Here is a 21,484-nt window from a genome sequence, read left to right as displayed (position 1 = left end):
CACGGCTAAAAATAGAACATATGGGTAAAATGAAGTTTTTGGCTTATAACTCAAAAACCAAAGCATTTAGAGGAAATCTGACGGAGTGAAAATGTTTATCAGGTCAAGAACTATCTGCCCTGAAATTTTCAGATGAATCGGTCAACCCGTTGTTGGGTTGCTGCCCCTGAATTGGTAATTTTGAGGAAATTTTGCTGTTTTTGGTTATTATCTTGAATATTATTATAGATAGAGATAAACTAAAAACAGCAATAATGTTCAGCAAAGTTAGATTTACAAATAAGTCAACATGACCGAAATGGTCAGTTGATCCCTTTAGGAGTTATTGCCCTTTATAGTCAATTTTTAACCATTTTTCATAAATTTAAGTAATCTTTTACAAAAATCTTCTCCTCTGAAACTACTGGGCCAAATTAATCTAAACTTGGCCACAATCATCTTTTGGGTATTTTGTTTAAAAAATATGTGGCTTGACCTGGTCAACCAACCAAGATGGCCGCCACGGCTAAAAATTGAACATAGGGGTAAAATGCAGTTTTTGGCTTGTAACTCAAAAACCAAAACATTTAAAGGAAATCTGACATGGGGTTAAATGTTAATCAGGTCAAGATCTATCTGCCCTGAAATTTTCAGATGAATCGGACAACCCGTTGTTGGGTTGCTGTCCCTAAATTGGTAATTTTGAGGAAATTTTACTGTTTTTGGTTATTATCTTGAATATTATTATAGATAGAGATAAACTGTAAACAGCAATAATGTTCAACAAAGTAAGATTTACAAATAGTTCAACATGACCGAAATGGTCAGTTGATCCCTTTAGGAGTTATTGCCCTTTATAGTCAATTTTAACCATTTTTCGTAAATCTTAGTAATCTTTTACAAAAATCTTCTCCTCTGAAACTACTGGGCCAAATTAATCCAAACTTTGCCACAATCAATTTTTGGGTATCTTGTTTAAAAAATCTGTCCGGTGACCCAGCCATCCAACCAAGATGGCCGCCACGGCTAAAAATAGAACATAGGGGTAAAATGCAGTTTTTGGCTTATAACTCAAAAACCAAAGCATTTAGAGCAAATCTGTTGGGGCAAAATTGTTCATCAGGTCAAGATCTATCTACCATGTAATTTTCAGATGAATCAGACAACCTCTTGTTGGGTTGCTGCCCCTAAATTGGTAATTTTAAGGAAATTTTACTGTTTTTGGTTATTATCTTGAATACTATTATAGATAAAGATAAACTGTAAACAGCAATAATGTTCAACAAAGTAATATTTACAAATAAGTCAACATGACTGAAATGGTCAATTGACCCCCTAAGGAGTTATTGCCCTTTATTGTCAATTTTTAACAATTTTCATTAAATTTGTATATTTTCACTAACATTTTCCACTGAAACTACTGGGCCAAGTTTATTATAGATAGAGCTAATTGTAAGCAGCAAGAATGTTTAGTAAAGTAAGATCTACAAACACATCACCATCACCATAACACAATTTTGTCATGAATCCATCTTTTGCTATGTTTAATATTCACAGACACCAAGGTGAGCGTCACACGCTCTTTAGAGCCTCTAGTTAGTTATTATCTTGAATATTATTATAGATAGAGCTAAACTGTCAATAATGTTCATCAAAGAAAGATCTACAAATAAGTCAACATGACCAAAATGGTCAGTTGATCCCTTAAGGAGTTATTGCCCTTTATAGTCATTTTTTACCCTTTTTTGTAAATTTTTGTAATCTTTTACAAAAATCTTCTCCTCTGAAACTACTAAGCCAAATATAACCAAACTTATCCACAACCATTATTATGGTATTTAGTTTCGAAAGTGTGTGTGATGACCCAGCCTACCAACCAAGATGGCCGCAATGGCTAAAAAAGGAACATGTAGATTTTGGCTTATAGCTCTGAAACCAAAGCATTTAAAGCAAATCTGACACGGGTTAGATGGTTTATCAAGTCAATATCTATCTGCCATGAAATATTTAGATGAATTGGACAACTGGTTGTTGGGTTCCTGCCCCCCATTGGTAATTTATTTAGGAAATTTTGCCGTTTTTGGTTATTATCTTGAAAATTATTATAGATAGAGATAAACTGTGAACAGCAATAATGTTCAGCAAAGTGAGATCTTCACATAAGTCAACATGACCAAAATGGTCAGTTGACCCTTAAGGAGTTATTGCCCTTCATAGTCAATTTTTAACTATTTTCATTAATTTGGTAAATTTTTGTAAATTTTTACAAAATATTGTCCTCTGTAACTAAAGGGCCAAGTTAATGACAGATAGAGAAAATTGTAAGAAGAAAGAATGTTTAGTAAAGTAAGATCTACAAACACATCACCATCACCAAAACATAACTTTGTCATGAATCCATATGTGTCCTTTGTTAATATCCACATATACCAAGGTGAGCGACACAGGCTCTTAAGAGCCTCTAGTTTGATAAGGTAGAGATATCTTACTTACTTGCTTGCACTGTTTTCTAAAAATCACATCTATCTCATTTACTCATTTTTCTTTTTAGTAACAACATATATCTTATGTATTCATTGTGTTTGAGCTACCTCACAGACATCACAGATATCTTAATATCTAGTTACTACAAATACTTGTTGACTCACACAATGATGTCCATCAATAAGTCTGTTTAGTCGGTAATTTTGCATTTTTCCCGTCAATCTGCGGACTTTAGTAAACTGTTCATTTAGTTAGTTAGTTAGTCAGTTAGTTAGTTAGTTAGTTAGTTAGTTAGTTAGTTAGTTTGTTAGTTTGTTAGTCAGTTGGTTAGTTAGTTAGTTAGCTAGTTCGTTCGTTCGTTCGTTCGTTCGTTCGTTCGTTCGTTCGTTCGTTCGTTCTTTCGTTCGTTATTAGTTAGTTAGTTAGTTAGTTAGTTAGTTAGTTAGTTAGTTAGTTAGTTAGTTAGTTAGTTAGTTAGTTAGTTAGTTAGTTAGTTAGTTAGTTAGTTAGTTAGTTAGTTAGTTAGTTAGTTAGTTAGTTAGTTGGTTAGTTTGTTGGTTAGGTTGTTTCTTGGAGTTTTGAGAGATGCTTTAACAAATTATTAGGGTGTAAGAAACTCTTAAGCGAGATGTTTAGTTCATGTCCAAAGAACGTTAAATTGGGTAGTATAAACATTGATTTATATTAACATATGGTAACTTTGACGTTCATTTTACTTTTGGGTGAATATACTTTATTGATATACTAGATGTATTTGTAAAACTGTATGAAATTAAAATGTATGACACAACTTTTTTTCCAATCACTTGTTACAAATGAGTTTCATTGCTTTGAATTACTAAGATTGTTTAAGAGGTGCAATCAAACAGTACATGAACCTTAGGGGCCAAGTCGTTAAGGTATTCGAACTACTGTATCACTAGCCTGTCATTAGTGTTGTGATTGTGAGTTCTTATCCCATTGTGGCAGGTGCAATCGTCTTCGAATTGAATTGACTCTGATTGTCAAATTTCCAACTGAACGTCGTTAAAACTCTCCGGGCAATTTGACTAATAAAAACTAAAAGTCGCGAATAGGCACAGTAGGGGTGACAGTGGCGTTTCAAAATTAAATCAACCGATCAATAAATCAAGCATAACAAATGTTAGAAATACGGATACAGACGAATAATGACACAATGATATGTTTTTATTACTAAAAGTTTAACTCGGACACCAATTATACGTGTTTTTACTCAAAAGGCAAATCCAAATGCAGCTCTAGCTTTGCACTTTGTTCATAATAAAAGAGACTGAGGAGCGATTGTTACCTAATTTATGTTTTAAGTTTCCTTTCGTCCAACTTTGTTAAATGATAATATCTTAGATCAACGTTTGTTTACTCTTTCTTTCGTCTTGTTTTTTTCACTTAATCATATATTGCCTTATTTTAGATTGCATTCAATGATTGCGGTTTAAGGGTTACTAAGACCCAAAGCTATGTTATAAAAAGCTTAGTGTTGAGTACTTGCAACAAACACTAAATGCCTTATTTTAAAAGTTCGTTCTATATTTATAGCTAAACTTCAACTCAAATACATGGCCTTACTGCGGCCGTCAAGTCTAGTTTAGTTAATGTATAGGACTTAACCAATCGCGAAAAAACCTTACTCTTATTGCTTAGATCATGTATAGAGCTTATTGTATTGAACCAACTTGTATGGACTCACTGTGTCTGTCTTACTTCGGAGAACTTGTAGTAATAGCTCAATGCCTTAACGAACGTATAATCACAAAAATAATGAACACTGAGTAAAAACCAGGTTTAATCCACCATTTTCTACATTTTAAAATGCCTGTAACAAGTCCGGAATATGACAGTTGTTGTTGTCCATTCGTTTGATGTGTTTTATCATTTGATTTTGCCATTTAATTAGGGACTTTCCGTTTTGAATTTTCCTCGGAGTTCAGTATTTTTGTAATTTTCCTTTTGGTTATTATACTGTTTAAGCTGTTGTAAGGAGCTTGCTGTAGATAACTGTTGTCGTTTAGCTTATATCTAGAGCTTCCTATAGTAAAACATGTACTAGTTGCTTTAGGTATACCTGTAGCCCTTTAATCGATTTGAGGAGCTTACCGTCAAGAACTTCTTTTTATATTCGTTTTCATTTTGGGAATGTCGTTTTGGTTTCAGATCTTTTAATTATTTCTGTTTAATTTTTCTTTCCGACTTTTAACAAATTGTGACGAAGTTTCCCAATATCGTATAGACACCTGTTTATCGTTCAAGACTATTTGTTTTACTCTAAATGTCATTTAGTTACTAAAACAAAAATTTCAAAATGATCCAAAACTTAATGAAACTTTACAAAAATGATGATTTGCATGTGTAGATGCACTCTTTGACTTAGGAATTTTCTAAATGGCTGCCGCTCGCCTGGCATTGAGGGAAGGGTGCCATCCGCTATTGCTTGCAATGGCAAATCTAGTTACATTTTTTTTTCAAAAGATCATGAGTTTTATTTTTAATAGAGATTTATTGAAATCGAAAACATATTCTATCATGTGTTGTCAACAGAGATTTTCACAAAAGAATTAAAAGCCTTCAACAAAATTATATTACATGTTCTCCCTTTTAAACCCCTATAGGATACAGATCATATCTAACTTACTTGAACTGGCCCATATTTCTTCACTTGTGACAGTCAGATTGTATTCATTATAACCTCTCTACTCTTATCTACTTTATGAACCATTATTTTGAAATTCTTTTAAAATAGTGCATATATCTCAATCATGCAATGCTCTAATTCCTTGCCGTACGTTGGCTATCTTTTGTTTCTGTTTAGTTTATAAGCTTTGCAATTATTTGAATAAGTTTTGTGTTTACAAATAATTTGACCTCGACCATCACTCCAGACATTTATTTTCAAAATGCACATCTGATACAGACAGAATGGTACCTGTACAGTTATAACTACCACTGTAGCTCTGCTGGTAGATTGTTAGCACCCGAGGTTATCTCTATACGGATATTTTGTTACAAATTTTTGATATTATCTAAATTAATGAAAAGACCTACCTCGCGCCAAGTTATGAATTATTGTTTTGCTCTGGATATTTTTTTTGCCTTTTTTAGCTTAGGCCACACCAATTTAATTTCTTGTTCTACGGATTTTTGGACTTCAAAATTTGGGGCGAGCGAGCGATTTGAAAATTTAAATAAAAAAATATTTAATTTGCAAATTTTGGAGGCGAAGCTTGAAAAGTAGAGGCGAGCGATTATAATTTTTTTTTGTAAACCTAAAATAGTAGGTTTTGACAATATTAAAGCTTGATTTATCACTTGTACTTTGACATTTCTTTAATTTGAAGTATTTTTTCCCTGTTCACCAAGAAATAATTAAATCTGGTCTATGTATGACATGCATGTGTGACTGACAATGAGACAATTCTCCATCCAAGTCATAATCAGTTTGGGGACAACCCCTTAATGTTATAAATATCCCTTTTACATGTTTTATGAGGGATCAATATAAGTTATAATATATTTGTTTGTACAAAAGGGCTCATATTTTCTCAAAGAACTATATATCTATCTGGTATTAAATGCTCAAAACATGTCCAAGAATTTTGTAATATTCCTGGACTTTAACCATGTTAACACATTTACTTAAACAGTTTAATATTATTCAAAATAAGTGGACCCCTCTTTTAGCAATGTTTAGAAAAGGTTGTTTAAAATATGATGTAACTCTCCTCTTTTTGAGTACAAAATTCTAAGTCTTCAAAGGTTTTGTATAGAAGAACTATACAAATCCTTGGTATTTCTATTTTCTTTTCTACATCAGTAAAATGACCCCTTGTCCATGTTGTCTGAGGGAGGGTTGTTCTCAACCTGATATAAATAACAAACACAGGTCAAAGTACGGCCTTTTACACAGGGCTTTGATACAGACCAAACAGCAAGCTATAAAGGACCCAAAATTATTAGCGTACACAATTCGAACAGGAAAACCAACGATCTAATTTATATATCCATGTATATCCAAACGGGAAAATACCAATGAACAACATAATTACCAAACGATAACTGCTGAACGACAGGCCCCTTAATCAATCAGGACAGGTGCATAAACATGCAGAGGCTATGGATAGTTTTGTTTCGCCAGCATACAATATAATTGCAGTTGAAGGCAAATCCTTCAGAAGTTCTTTGTACTTTATTCTAACAACGTACATGTTTTGATATGGAATATAAGTAAGGGGGAAAGTAACCAACTTTTTGTTCTTTACTCCGGTATTTCCACTGATATAGATTTATATCGGAGATACAAATCCTTGATCGGAGCACTCCCGCTTTGGATAAGTAGGTTTCATGCTGAAACAAATATTCTCACAGATATTTACAAAGTGTGCTGGGGTGCTTTTATGTTTAAAATCGTTATACTGTGATTTTAAAAACAAATGTTGATATCTTTTTATAATGTTTACAAAAAAACGGTGCGGGAAATGGACATGATTACATTTCCGGATGCGGGAAGCGGGAATATAAAAAAAATAAAAAAAAATTGTTTTGAAAAAAATAGGTGCGGGCGGGTCCGTCGAACAAGGAATCAAATTGGTGTGGCCTTATGTTGAAATTTTCCAATATTTGGGCTTCTGGCATCAACGAACATATATTTATTAGCGAATGCGCATCTGGTGCACATAGTATTGTACCATTTATGTAAATAAATATCGACATATAATAATCTTCTAAATATACACTTCCAAAATTGTAGAATTGTTTGCAAAATAATTCAGTTCGGAGAAGTGACAAAATATTATGTCATGTGCTCCAAAGTAAATTTGCACTCCGTATAACCATATGCATTATAAATTATGATAACTAAAATTTACAGGACATCATAAGGATGTGTAAATTACATTATTCAAAGGCACCTAACTATATATCTCCTGAACAGGCATTACAAATACGAAAAAGAGAATATATTAGGTGATTTACCATCACAATAACAATCAAGCAACAGATAACACATTCACCAAAGTTATCGAGTTGAATATTCTTAACAATATCGAAATAAGACAACAACCCTAAATTCTACTGTTTAGCAGTAAGGAAATTGTTTTTGCTCTTATAACTCAAATGTGCATATTTTAAACTTTAAACCGAAAACTTTGTTATTAAGCAGTATTCCTACAGCACATCCACATGTATATTCAAAATGAATCGTTATATTAGGATTAGATCCATAATGATTCTCTTAATAAAAAGGTTTAGCTTTATAGTTTAATTGAAAGCATCTTTTCTTATGTTATCTTAATGACGTTATCTAGATTTTATTGAATGTTATTGTAAGATGATTAAAGATCTTCATAAGCCTCTTTTCGGTATCTATGATGAGTTTATTTATAGCATCACCAAACCCGACTAGTATACGTAGGGGCTTTTTTCTTACTAGTAACACAACAACGGATGGCATTGAAGCAGGAACTTTCAACATTCATAGACACTCAATATGAGGCCTAGTTTGTCATGGGGTTCACGTTTTAAGTATTTTTTTTCTTTGGTTTTTCTCTTCGTAATTTTTCAGTTATACTTGGTGCTGTCCTATATGGTGTGTATTGTGTCTTTTGTTATTAAAAGCATCTTTCTAAACCATTGATTATTGACAGTTTTTAATTAAATTAACTATAATCGTTCAAATAATAAATGACTGAAATTTCGTCAGTCAAGGGAAAGATGTTATGTTGATGTTAATATGGTAGGTTTTGCTGTGCTCACAGATGTATATTTCTAAACCGCAATACGCTTTTATTTGTAGCAGCTTTGCACAGGAATTATCGTACATGAATTATGTTTATTATAGGTCGAGGACTTTTAGAAGACCTTTTGTATTCTGATTTAACTAATATGTGCGTAAACGTACGGTAGTTATGCACACTGCGTTAGGATATACTGTTCATGTTCGTCTGTATCTTTATGTTTTAGTGATATATAGTTTCTCTCTCGTGAAAACTACTCCACATATCCTTTTAAATATGTCAAAATTATCTATACAAGGCATCATACTTGTGTACTTGGTGGAACAATAAGTGCTTTATTAAGTGCTAAATGTCAGAATTGGATGCCAAATATTATTGGATTAAGGCGGTAACCTATTTATTCGGGAACTTTTCAACGTGATAAAGGGTACTTACCATTGATTTATGTGTTTTTATAAACTTTATCTATTTTACTTATTTATTTTATAAATTCTATATTTCAATTCAAAGCAGAGTTAAAAATTTTCATATCAAGTAATCGCCTGATATGTTCAAATACTAGGATCCTGGTTCATCTAGTGACAGTTCAAAGGTTGGCCGTGAATTGAATTGATTGTGCACAATTTTAAAATATCCAGTCACGTATATCAACGATTATTTTTCTTGTTCAGTTACCCTTATTATTGCGTTTTTTTGAACGGCCGATTTCCATTTAGCCGTAAAATTATGAAGGAAAAAAAGGTGATACTTAAGTTTCAAATTAGAAATACGTTTATCAAGATACGGAATACCCATAAAAATGCATAAATCTTACAAAATCAACAAAAGAAATATTTACCAGAAACATCGTCTGCAATCTTTGGATATACGTAACGCCAGTCATGGAGATCACATTTATTCCAGTGAATTTATTTAATTTACAAACGCGCCTGCATGATGTATGATGAAATAGAAGTAAACACAGTGTAAACTTAAATTACTCGTCTTATTGTGTTTTCTTCTTTTCTGTATTTGTTATTGAAAAGTATATACGATATTCAAAATAACCATTAAAATCATAGTACAATACAACCCAACATTTGTCAATATTAATGGTAAGAATTGCACTGGTTGGCAGAAGAGTACGATTTTAACTCACTAAATCCTGGATTTGATATTTTTATCTGTTTTGAGAGGCATTGATTCATTAATACGCTGTTTATGAAATGCACCCGCAAATGAATGAATCGCTTTTCTAAACAACAAAGAAATCATTTTAATTTAAAAGTCACCTGAAAAAATGAAAGAATAAAGGCAACAAATTTTCTTGATCTGTCAATGATGAAGTGGTAAATAGAAATATATTGACTGTACTTGTCATTGCAATTAATAACAGCTATTTATATGAGTCACGCTGCAATTCTCGGAACAAAACTTCCTTCTGTACCAGGAAGGAGGACAAAATAATTTGTAAGATATATTGCTGCAATGCTTATCTTGTTTGCTCCTGATTGGACATTTCGTGCCTAGAATTTATATTTAAACTAAAAGTTTCTAATAATGTTAAATATCTTCACCTTTGTTGACAAAAATGAATATTGTAGTAGTTTTTGTAGTACAGCTTAATTTTCTGGTTGTATATGGATCTCATTTTCGGGGTGGTACGGTTAGATGGAAGTATTTGGGTGATGGCAACAAGGTAAAGTATAACGAGGACTATTAAGTTAAAACGTCATTAATATAAAAAAAAAAATGAAAATAAAAAATGCAGATCACGATCACTGATCTATTATTAGTTTGTCAGTGAAATAATCAATATAAATGCGTATATAAAAAAAGGAAAACATAAATGCATTCAAAAGAGTATGAACACTTTATTTCAACAACTTTAACAACTGCTTTTAAATAAAGCTTCATCGATGGAAATCGAGAATATAGCTTTCAGCAAATCACAAATATGAATATTTCACATCGCGTAAAACTAGTTTGTTAAGAAATATACTAATTTAAAACACAGGCCATTTGTAGGTTAAACTGCTTTATTAACGTACTAGAATTAATTACAACAGCAGTCATCAGAAAGGTAGATTCAACGGCTTTACTTACGTTTACGGGGGCTCCTGGGTATAAATCTTTTAATTCTAATATAGGATTTCCCCGTTTTTTTTTTTATAAATGAACTTTATCGTATACTTAATAGAAAAATGAAATAAAAAAATGGGGTCACCGTTCATTTAAGCTCACAATCTGCCTGTGGAAGAAGCATACATTTTTGTTAATGTCCTTTTTTCTGTTGAGCTAATAGGAGAAATAGAGGTAATATCGAAATAAAAAAATAGCCTAATTACAGAAATCACTTAATTTTTTACAATTATTTAGTTCATGTATAGCTTATATGAAAACAATAATAAATAATATAGTTCACTGATGAGTTAAAAAAAAAAAAGATATTTCAAATTTAATGCCAAAAAATGGCATTTTTGCACCAAAGGGAGATAATTTGGAGCTTTTTCAACGATATAAACATTTAAAAGTCATCTGGGGCCAAACCGAATCGTTTTTTGGTTTGATTTTTGTACCATATCATAAAGTAATAACTAACACTGTAGTAAATAAAATGTATAATTGAAAAATAAAGGTTTATTTTTTTGCTGAAAGTTTTGTACCCACGAGCCACCTAAATTTTTTTATGAAATTTGTTTCTTATTAGAACCTATATTGTTTGGCAAAATGAAAACTTATCGACTTTTTTTTATCTAAATACTGGCATCTAATATTCTATCTATAAAGCCAAATATTCATTGAAATCTAAATCAAACGTTATTTTTTAGTCTATAACATGCTTTGACGTATGATATTCCTTTTCAGGTTGAGTTTAAATACTCACTTAGTTGGGCGCATGGCAGTGGCGGTGCTGCAAACTGGCAGGCATTTAACCTGAAGGATAATACCACATTAACTATTGGGTCTGGGAATTACAGTATAGTGGCGAACAATTCCGCAGAGAATTGGCAACGAGGAGAAGCAACTTTTATTTATAATTTTCCAAACAAAGGACCTTATAGAGTCAGGTAAATGTTTTAAGTCATTGTATTTTTGTTTTCCAAATGCATAAGAAATAAAAATTTACGATAAAAATATTGAAGAGTACGCTCATAAAGTACTTAGTAATCTTAATTAGAGGTACCTTTCTTTTATAAAGATTTACCGGTGCGGCATGGATATCTTTAGGATACGGAAGTGGTGGAAGCTGGAATATTCAAACGATTGTTGATTTAAACAACCGTTCAGATACACATAACCCAAACTACAGTCCGAGTACATTTAGTAGAGCAATATACAGGTAAAAATTAACAGTATTATTTTTTCTTATTAAATTGAGATTGCTTCACATTTTTACATATATCTTTAGAAAATGTATCGCAAATCTTGATAAGGATCAACAAAGTCCTCTCTTGGGCGGAGTATCAAGCAATGATGGATTTAAACTATAAACTTCAAACAATAAAACTTTGGATGAATTTTATACTGTAAAGCAAATATTGAAAACCACTTCCCTTTTATGGAGAAATGTGTGTTATATTATTTAGATTACGCAGATAGGCAAATACTGCTAAAAATATTAACGACTTCTCTTAAGTCTATGCATTTCATTGACTTTAAACCTCTTGAACGTATTTATACTCGAAAGGAAGTAACGGACAATATTGGAATAAATAAGGTAAATCTATAGAATTTGGCTGCTTTCAAACATTGGATATCCATATTTTTTTATAGTGAAATAGGGATATTAGATAAATTTCATTTTAACATCAACCGAACATCATCAGCACAGACATTTAAAGGGCATTACCGTAAGTTACCCAGTTTCTTCGATAAGGGAGATTGGTAAATTGATCTTTCAGTTTTCCTATACTACTGTATTTCTTTTTGTGTTTTTATCTTTTGAATTAACGTATATTTATACTTAAATTGTGAAGACTACAGATTATTTACTAAATATTCTGCCCCTCCCTCTCCCCATCTAAATTCTAAACTAGATAAGACCGCCAATATATTGAATGAAATGTCTCCAAAACAGTTTCCAAACAAATCATTTACCCTGTATCGCATACCTCGTATTGCATAGCTAAACCCTATTGCAGGCCACGTATAACACTTCGGTGTTGACATGAATATCAATAATGTGGTCATTTTTATAAATTTCTTGTTTACAAAACTTTGAATTTTTCGAAAAACACTGCATTTTCTTATCCCTGGCAAGGATTGACTTAGCCGTATTTGGCGCAACTTTTTGGAATTTTGGATCCTCAATGATCTTCAACTTTGTGCTTGTTTGGCTTTATGGATGTTTTGATATGGGCGTCACTGATGAGTCTTATGTAGGCGAAACGCGCGTCTGACGTACTAAATTATAATCCTGGTACCTTTGATAACTAACAACACCATTTTAGAACATCTTGAAATTGTTTGTGGAACCCCTTATGTATGTATTTCTTTCGGAGGCTTCGCTAGGTCTCCAACGTCATCAAGGCGTGACGTCATAAATCGAACGACGTCAAATTTTGACATATGACGTCTATTTGCTGTCTTTTCTTGCACGAGACGAAGCAAAACCACATTAAAGAAGCGTCAGCAAGAGAGCTTAGCAGCAGTCTGTTAGCGGAAGACTATTCAGTTTTGAGGGGGCTTAGAGGGTGAGCTAGCAAATTTGATGGGGTTAGAATATCTATTTCAAACATTTCAAGCGAGCGTAGCGAGTCATTTTTATATATATCTATTTAGGCAAAAGGAGGGGGCGTTCACTGCATATCTCTCAAGACAACAACTGGTAATTCTTCTTTCCGGGCTTTCTTGGATACCTATGTTAATAATTACAAAAATGTATGTGAGGTCACAATACTTATATTTCATGTGTGATAAGACAAAATTATTTATTATCATCTAATTATATTTAAATAGAGCCAAAATATTTATTTCTAAAATTTGCCAGTACCCCACCTCAGAATCAAATGATTGTTCCTTTTCATATCATTTATTTGATTTTGTTAAAATAAGACAAACAGATTAGTAAAGGGCGAAATCCGTATCGGCCTGCGTCCCTCGGGACTGATATTGGTTTCTCGTGGTGATACAGCATGTGATACGGATTTGGCCATGTTTTATTATCAGATTATTACATGGCATTTTTCATATCGCATGTATTATCAGCCCTAGGTTCAATATCAGCCCAAGAGCCGCATGGCTCGAGGGCTGATATTGACCGAGGGCTGATAATACATGCGATATGAAAAATGACATGTTATGATCTTTTTATCATATGCTTCAACAATGGAGAAAAATAACTGATTCGTATATTGATCTTTTTACGTGGTTCTGTAATAGAAGTTTGAAGATTGAAAAGTTCACGTACGTCGGCCCCCAAATTTAGTACATTCGATATGAAATTTTTCTATCATTTGCCTCAACAGAGAAGAAACACATTTTAATATGGACGAATTGACAAAAACCAACAAAAATTAACAATACACATAATGAAGACTGTTTGGCAACTTTTTGATGTAACTTTCTAAATTATATTTGAAACTTTTATACAATTCATTTATTTAATAAAAATTTTTTTGTGTTTTTGTGTTTTTGTTTTGTTTATTATTTCACGAAATATGATTTCCAGCATCCAAATGATTGTTTTGTACACTGCTTTGTAATGGTTTTCACTGAAAACGTAGCATTGAGGTGTATTTTCCGGAATTTGCCGAGTATCACCGGAATGCCATGCGATAACGTTACGGAAAGGCATGTGATAACAATCGAAGCATGTGATAAACTTTTCATATCAGCCCGCTAAGGACCAATTCGAAAAATATGGAATTTACGTTAATTTAATGGTGTTATCATACAGTAAAAATCATATGTTATTTAGTCTAAGTATATGATAATCATATTTATCATATACTTACGACAGACAAAAGTGGAAAATCTTCGTTACTGCCCTACACGCCAATGGCGTACAAGGGCAGTAAGTCAGTAAGTAAGTAAGTATCATATACTTTTTTTTTTTTTTTTTTTTTTTTTATCTAAAATCTGATTTATTGCACTATTGCTGTTATAATTAATACCATGTCTACAGCATTTGACAGGGCATCCCTGAAGCGTTAGTTTTACTGAACAAACAGGGAGATTGTTCAGTAAATTATTAATAATAATAATAATTGGTTAGATTTACATGTTACAATATTGTGTATACAGATTATACAGATTACTACAGAAATTATTTTCCGAAAAAAAATACATTCGTGAACCGCTTTGACTCTGTATATATGCTAGTTGACCTGGTCATGACCTATTGATCAAGGATTACACGATGGAGGCAAATTAACAGTCGAAGCAGTTTGTTGTATATTAATTATGTAGGTGAACATACTTGGTTACGAATTGAAGTACATTATATAAGTATATTTATTTATGAGTATGTGATATATTAAATAAAGGATGCGTCAGAATAGTAGGGGTTTAATCTTTATCACTGATCATGATCATGACGAAGTCTACAACACGTGGTTTTAAGATTAACTAATGTAGAGATACATGTATTGCTGAATAAATTAGCATATAGCATATATGCGAGAATAATAATTATATGTATAAGCTTATTTCTTTCAAAATTTTACCATGTTTACCACCTGAAAGTGTCGAAATATTTAAGTAGTTCAAAAAATCTTTTTTGAACAGGGCATACACATCAAAATTTGTAGTTTTATAATTTGAACTGTGAGTGCACTTGTGGATAGAAAATGTAATGAGTGTCACCAACAGATTTATATCATAATAATTGATATCACCGATTTTATATCCTATAATGAGATTTCTGTAGTTTAGGATATGATGACCTATTTTAACTTTATTTAATAGTATTTTGATCTTTTCCCAAAAAGTTTTAAAGTAACGACATTCTAGGAAAAAATGTTTATAATCTTCTGTTACATTACATAAGTCGCATTTACTGTCTTCTTTTATCTTCCATTGAAAAAGCAATTGTTTGCAAGGAAGGATATGATGCAGCAATTTCCATTTAAATATTTTTAATCTGTTATCTTTTAAATAAGTAAATATAAAGTTAAGCATTGATTTAATTGGAATTAACGAATCTAAATTTAGGACACGTTTCCATTTTAAGAAACCTGGAGGCGTGTCTTCATTTCCACTATTAATGTGTGTGTATATCTGTTTTGTTTCCATTACTTGTAAAATTATTATCTTATTTTTTTCTTTTGTATTGATGCATAGGTTAAGTTTATTTTTTACTTTTGATTTTATTGATTTTTCTGATTTAAGTACCTTGAGCCATTCATTTGGTAAGGCATAATTAAGTTTTGAAATTTCAAACATTAAATTGGATTTTGAGGATATTTTATTAGATATTATTTCTTGAGAGATATTACCATTTTGGTCTATTATATCGTTAATGTATATAATACCTTCTTTTATCCAATTTATAAAAACTAAACACTTTCCTTGAAATTTTATCAGTTTGTTTCCCCATAAGATTTGTTGTCTAATGTTTTTAAAATTCATATTGAGTTTGGTATTATTTAAATTTTGTACTTTGAACCAAGACTTTACAATTTCTAAGTAGAATTTTGGTAAAGTTTTATGTAGGTTTTGTATTGAGTAAATGTTGTCTAGATTCATGTAAAGTAGCATGAAATTAGCACCAAATTTATTAAAGTAAAATGTCGGAATTACTTTCCAGTTAGCAAAATCATCTGCAGTAAGTCTTTTTATCCATGCTATTTGTAGTGCAGTTATATAATTGTCTATATCTGTCATTTTAAGCCCTCCCTCAGTAGTATTTTTGCTAAGGGTGGTTCGTTTGACCTTTTCTCGTTTACCATCCCATATAAAATTGTAGATACTAGTTTTAAACTGTTGAATAAATTCATGTGGTAGGTTTGTGACTGAAGCTAAATATGTAAGGTTAGGTATAAGAAGAGATTTTACAACTGTTATTTTACCTATCATTGTAAGATTTCTTTTTTTCCAATTACTTATTAATTTGTCACATTTCTGTATTATTTTTTCAGTATTCAGCTTATCACATTCAGCTCGATCTGTTCCAAAATAAACTCCTAGACTTTTTATTGGTCCTTTATTCCATGTTATATTTTCAAACTTATCTTTACAATGTTTTAATTTTCCTAACCAAATGCCCTCAGTTTTTGATCTATTTAATTTTAAACCTGATAGCGTTCCAAAGATTTCAATAATATTAAGAGTGTGACGTACTTCATCTTTTGATTTTAGAAAAAGTGTTGTGTCGTCAGCTAATTGAGAAATCTTTAAACTGTGTGTTTTAGTATCTAGCTTAATTTGAAAACCTTTGATGTTGTTGTCTTGTCTTATTCTGCAGGACAAAATTTCTACAGCAATAACAAAAATCAGGGAACTTAACGGGCAGCCTTGTCTAATACCGCGTTTAATGTTGTATGGTGATGAGACCCACCCATTGTTTAACATACAACCCGTTATGTCTTTGTACAGAGTTTTAACCCATTTGATAAAAGGATTTGGAAGGCCGAATTTCTTGAGTGCTTCATACATAAATGGCCATTCCAATGAGTCAAAGGCCTTGGAAAAATCTATGAAGAGCAATGCTTCTTCAATATTGAAGTATTCTGCATGGTCTATTATGTCTTGAATTTGACGAATGTTGAAACCTATATATCTATTTTTTATGTAACCATTTTGGTCACTATGGATGATTTTAGTTAGTATTGGTTTAAGACGTTGTGCTAAAGAATATGCCATAAGCTTTGTATCAACATTGAGTAAAGTAATTGGTCTATAGTTGTCTAAAAGAAGTGGGTTTCCCTTTTTATATAATAAAGAGACTACTCCTATTTTTTGTAGTGTGCTCATTTCTTCCTTTTGATAGCATGTGTTAAAAACTTTAACAACAATTTCTTTTAAATTTGTCCAGAAGGTTCGATAAAATTCTACACTGATCCCGTCGATGCCCGGTGATTTATTTAATTTCATAGATTTAATAGCTTCTGTACATTCTTTTATGGTAAGCTCCCCTTCTAGATTTTGAGTTTCCTCATGAGAAAGAGTTTTATCTACTTTTGTTTCTGTTATATATTTTTTTATTTCATTTTCATTAGGATTTGTACTTTTATATAAATTTTCATAGAAGTTTTTTTCTAACTTTAAAATTTCAGATGAATCTGTTATAATTTCTCCTTTTTCATTCGTAAGTGCAGAAATATTTTTATGAGTTTGTCTGGATTTTTCAAGGCCTATAAAAAAATTTGTGTTTTTTTCTCCTTCTTCTGTCCATTTTACACGTGATCTAACCTGAGCTCCCTTTGCTTCATTTATGTAAAGGTTCTCTAGTTTTTTCTCAGCATTGTTTATTCTATTTTGAACATTATTAGCCTGTAAGTTTTCTGCATGTTCGTTCAATTTTTTTAATGACAGTTCTAATTTAATTATTTCATTTTTATTTTCAGCTTGTTTTTGCCTACAGTATTTAATGGTTATGTCTCTTACTTCAGCTTTAAAAACGTCCCACTTAACTCGAGGATCTACAGCCGTAGTAAGTATTTTTTGTTTATAAGTTTGAATTAAGTTATTAATGAGATTTTGATATTTTGTGTCATTCAATATACTGTTATTAATTTTAAAGAAACCTCGGCCTCTACTGTGTGCTTTGTGTCTTAGCTTTAATGAAATTGCCTGATGATCAGTGTAAGAAATAGCAGCGGGTCTAATATCTGCTGCTGTAATATGTGGTCTTATATCAGAGCTAATAAGAAAATAATCTATTCTGCTTGCTATGTTAAAGTTATTTTTCCTTCTCCAGGTGAACTGTCTTTTGTTTGGGTTAATTTCTCTCCATATATCTACTAACTTATGTTTTTTTATTAATTGTTTCAAACTATTTACAGGTTTATTAAATTTTTGTGTACTTGTACTTTTTCTGTCGTTTTCAGTCAGACTTTCATTTATATCCCCTCCAAGTATTAAAATGCCTAATCTATTATTTTCAATTAAGTTGTTTATTTTTTTGAAGAAAGAATTTCTATTTCTTTGTATATTTGGTGCATAAACATTAACTAAAGTGAAGATGTTATTATCAAGTTCTACATTAATTAGAATAAACCTGCCCTCCTCATCTTTAATTTCATTTATTATTTTGTGATTTATGTTTTCTTTAATTAAAATTGAAACACCTCTGGATAGGGAATTGCCAAAGCTATGGTATATCTTACATTTAGTTTCACTATTTATTACATTTATGTTTTTATCGGTGAAATGGGACTCTTGAATAAACAAGATGTCACATTTTTGATTTTCACACCAAATATATAGCCTGTCTCGCTTTTCTTTTTTTCCTAGCCCTTGGCAGTTCAAGGAGCAAATATTTAAATTATTACTCATCTAAATAATGAACTATACATGTATTAGCAAAGATTACTACAGAGATATACATCATAACAAACTGTTTTAAGTTGTTGTATACAATACAACTATGACTAAACGTATAATAGTAGTAATGCATGAGTATATATAATATATATGTATCATTATAATATGTGTTTTTTACAATAATACAGTTTTGTACTTGTGCCTGTATGTATATAGGAGCTTGATTTTCAGAAATTACTTTTTCTATTTTCAGATATTTGAATTGTTCAATAAGGAGTGTTCGAGTGCTCAACAACATTATAACTGTGATCAAATGAAATATATTCTCAACAGTTTTTGATGACGTCTTAAATTTTCCATACATTTGAACCTGGAAATGATATCTTTTTGTGTAGAATTCTTTGGAGATTTTTAAATGTTCACTTAACGCTGCTGTACATGTGTGTATCATGTGTTTTAATAAGATATGGATCTGTACTTCAAGTGAATATACTGCGTCAAAATGATTAGCATAGCTGGTTGTGGAATATGTGTGTCTTGATAGTATGGTGCAAAAATATATGAGTGCAATTTGTTTCGTACTTCCTGTGTGTGATGCGGTATATGGTGATATACTACATGTAGTTGCGTACCATATTTGCAATTTCGTAGGAATATGAAGTGGTTGGTATATTTTCCGATTATCCTTGTTTGAATTGCAGAAAATAGAAGATTTGTTTGTACAATCAGTGCTTACGTGTAATAAAAGCATTTTGGTGATGAACCGAATTAAACAAATGCAGCCTAATGACGTGGATAGTAGAACTAGTGATCGTTTCATTTTGTTAACTAGTGAATAAAAGTTTTTTCTTTTTGTTGGTTTAATGCTTGTTTTAAAATTATCTGTTTCTTTCAGACATATGTTTTTGTTGGTATTTTGTGAATAAACATACATATAAGATAAATTACATATTACACTGTTTTCTATTTCTACATCATCATGATCATCAATTGAGAACATATGATCTTGTTTTGTGTCATATTTCTCTTTTTGATTGGTTAATATACATGTACTACTCTTATCAACACAAATACAATATACAATATGTATAGAGGATAAGTAGTTTTCATTTTCGATATCATTATTCAAACACATATAATCTAAATTATATCGTATTTTTTTTTTTTTTTTTAACATAATAAATAAAAGTCATGAAAAAACATATACTTAGCATTGATATGATAGCTTTTGCATATGTGTAATGAGCGGAAGTACACAAGCCATAATTTCCCACCCGGTCTGATAACCCATATCAGGTGCATCTCGTGCACAAAACCCATAATAGTGCCTCTCGTGCAAGTTACTTCCAGTGTTTCCGGTATCGGTTGTTTACTTTTCCATTGTGACGTCAGATATTTTTTATGACGACGTCAAAATTTACGGGAACTTTTGTGGGGATAGTTTAGTACTTGTTAACAAATGCCATTGACAATTATGAATCATTTTATAGTACAACAAATATGGAGTAATAATGATCATAAAACTCTTTCAAATTTTCAATGTTCCAAAAAGCCTCTATAGAAAATGTTACCATAAATATATATGAAGGTAGTGATGCTGTTGTTGGACAATTATAGTATACAGAGGCGGATTTAGGGGGGGGGGCGGGGGCACGCCCCCCCCCCTTTTCCGGGGAAAAATTTGTTACTTATATAGGGAATCACTGAAGCGCGACTGGAGCGGGCCCCCTCTTAGGCAGTCAGTGGGCCTCCACTTATGAAAATTTCTGGATCCCCCACTGGTATATTTGATTCATAACTTCTTTATAAAGTTTTTGACTGTTTTAGTTATTGCATTTGTTTATTTGCCTTACATAAAACTATTGTCGGAAGTATATGATAAAGCGATTAATACATGGCCTTTTCCATATCAGCCTGGGTATCATCCCTCGACCCATATCAGCACCTCGACTCCGTCTCGGGCTGATATGGCGGTCTCGGGATGATACCCAGGTTGATATGGAAAAGGCCATGTATTAATCTCTATTTATCGAATAATGTATTTACAGAGTTCAGTATGGTTGTAAAGTCAAAATACAGATTCCAGTCATTGATGTGGACGGAGATACAGTCCAGTGTAGGTGGTCCACTTCTACAGAAGCAGCTTCAATATCTAGACTTTTACCTAATTCTGTGCTTGACGAAGTAAGGCGGCATTTTCCTTTTTATCTTATTATTTTTGCTGGTGGAACAAAAACTGCATAAACCTCCAGTGCATTTTGATTCATCTTTATTACTTATAATTGGAGCATTACTTTTTGAATAAAGTATTACTATTGGGGTACGATTTATTTCATTTTGTTTACTTATGCTCTGGCATGTTACATGGTTGTCTTTGATTTATGTTATTCAACTTTTTTAAGAACAATTTTTGAAAGTTATGTTATAGAATTTGATAAATAACACGGGTTCGCTCGATTTTAATTCCTGACATCTTTTACATTTCAGGAGAAATGTTTGATTGAATTCTCTGCAATGCCAGCTTACAATTATTCGACGAATAATTGGTATGCTGTTGCACTAACTATGGAAGACTATCCTCGAACGACAATTAATATAAACGGGAAAACATATACACCTAACACTCCTATTACAAGTGTTCCACTTCAGGTAAGTTTGAGGGTGGATACATGGACAAAATACATGCACCAATGAAAGATCTATCCAATGACATATAACATCTACCTAAACCGAACACATGGTTCTAATTTGTTTAATAATTAATACTGCAAAAAAGGAGATATTTTATGAATAACAATTGTTGAGGTGCTTCCTTGGATCGTCATAGTTGATAATTACCATCTATAAACAATATATATGACAAC

The 21,484-nt window shown here is 31.7% G+C and overlaps 1 protein-coding gene and 1 long non-coding RNA gene across 2 annotated transcripts in view; both read left to right on the top strand.

Annotated features, from left to right (window-relative positions):
• The window catches only part of LOC139518186 (fibropellin-1-like), a 54,137-nt gene that overhangs the window by 10,776 nt on the left and 21,877 nt on the right, over positions 1–21,484 (top strand). The gene's annotated exons all lie outside the window — the stretch shown is intronic.
• On the top strand, positions 14,439–19,564 carry LOC139517858 (uncharacterized). The gene is made up of 3 exons (XR_011663216.1): positions 14,439–14,599; positions 17,702–17,787; positions 18,874–19,564. It is a non-coding gene; the product is annotated as an uncharacterized lncRNA (long non-coding RNA).

This window comes from Mytilus edulis, chromosome 3 (genome assembly GCF_963676685.1).
Source record: "Mytilus edulis chromosome 3, xbMytEdul2.2, whole genome shotgun sequence".
Classification (NCBI taxonomy): Eukaryota; Metazoa; Mollusca; class Bivalvia; order Mytilida; family Mytilidae; genus Mytilus; species Mytilus edulis.
Note: the sequence above shows the minus strand (reverse complement) of the source record. Positions and strands in the feature narration are given on the sequence as shown.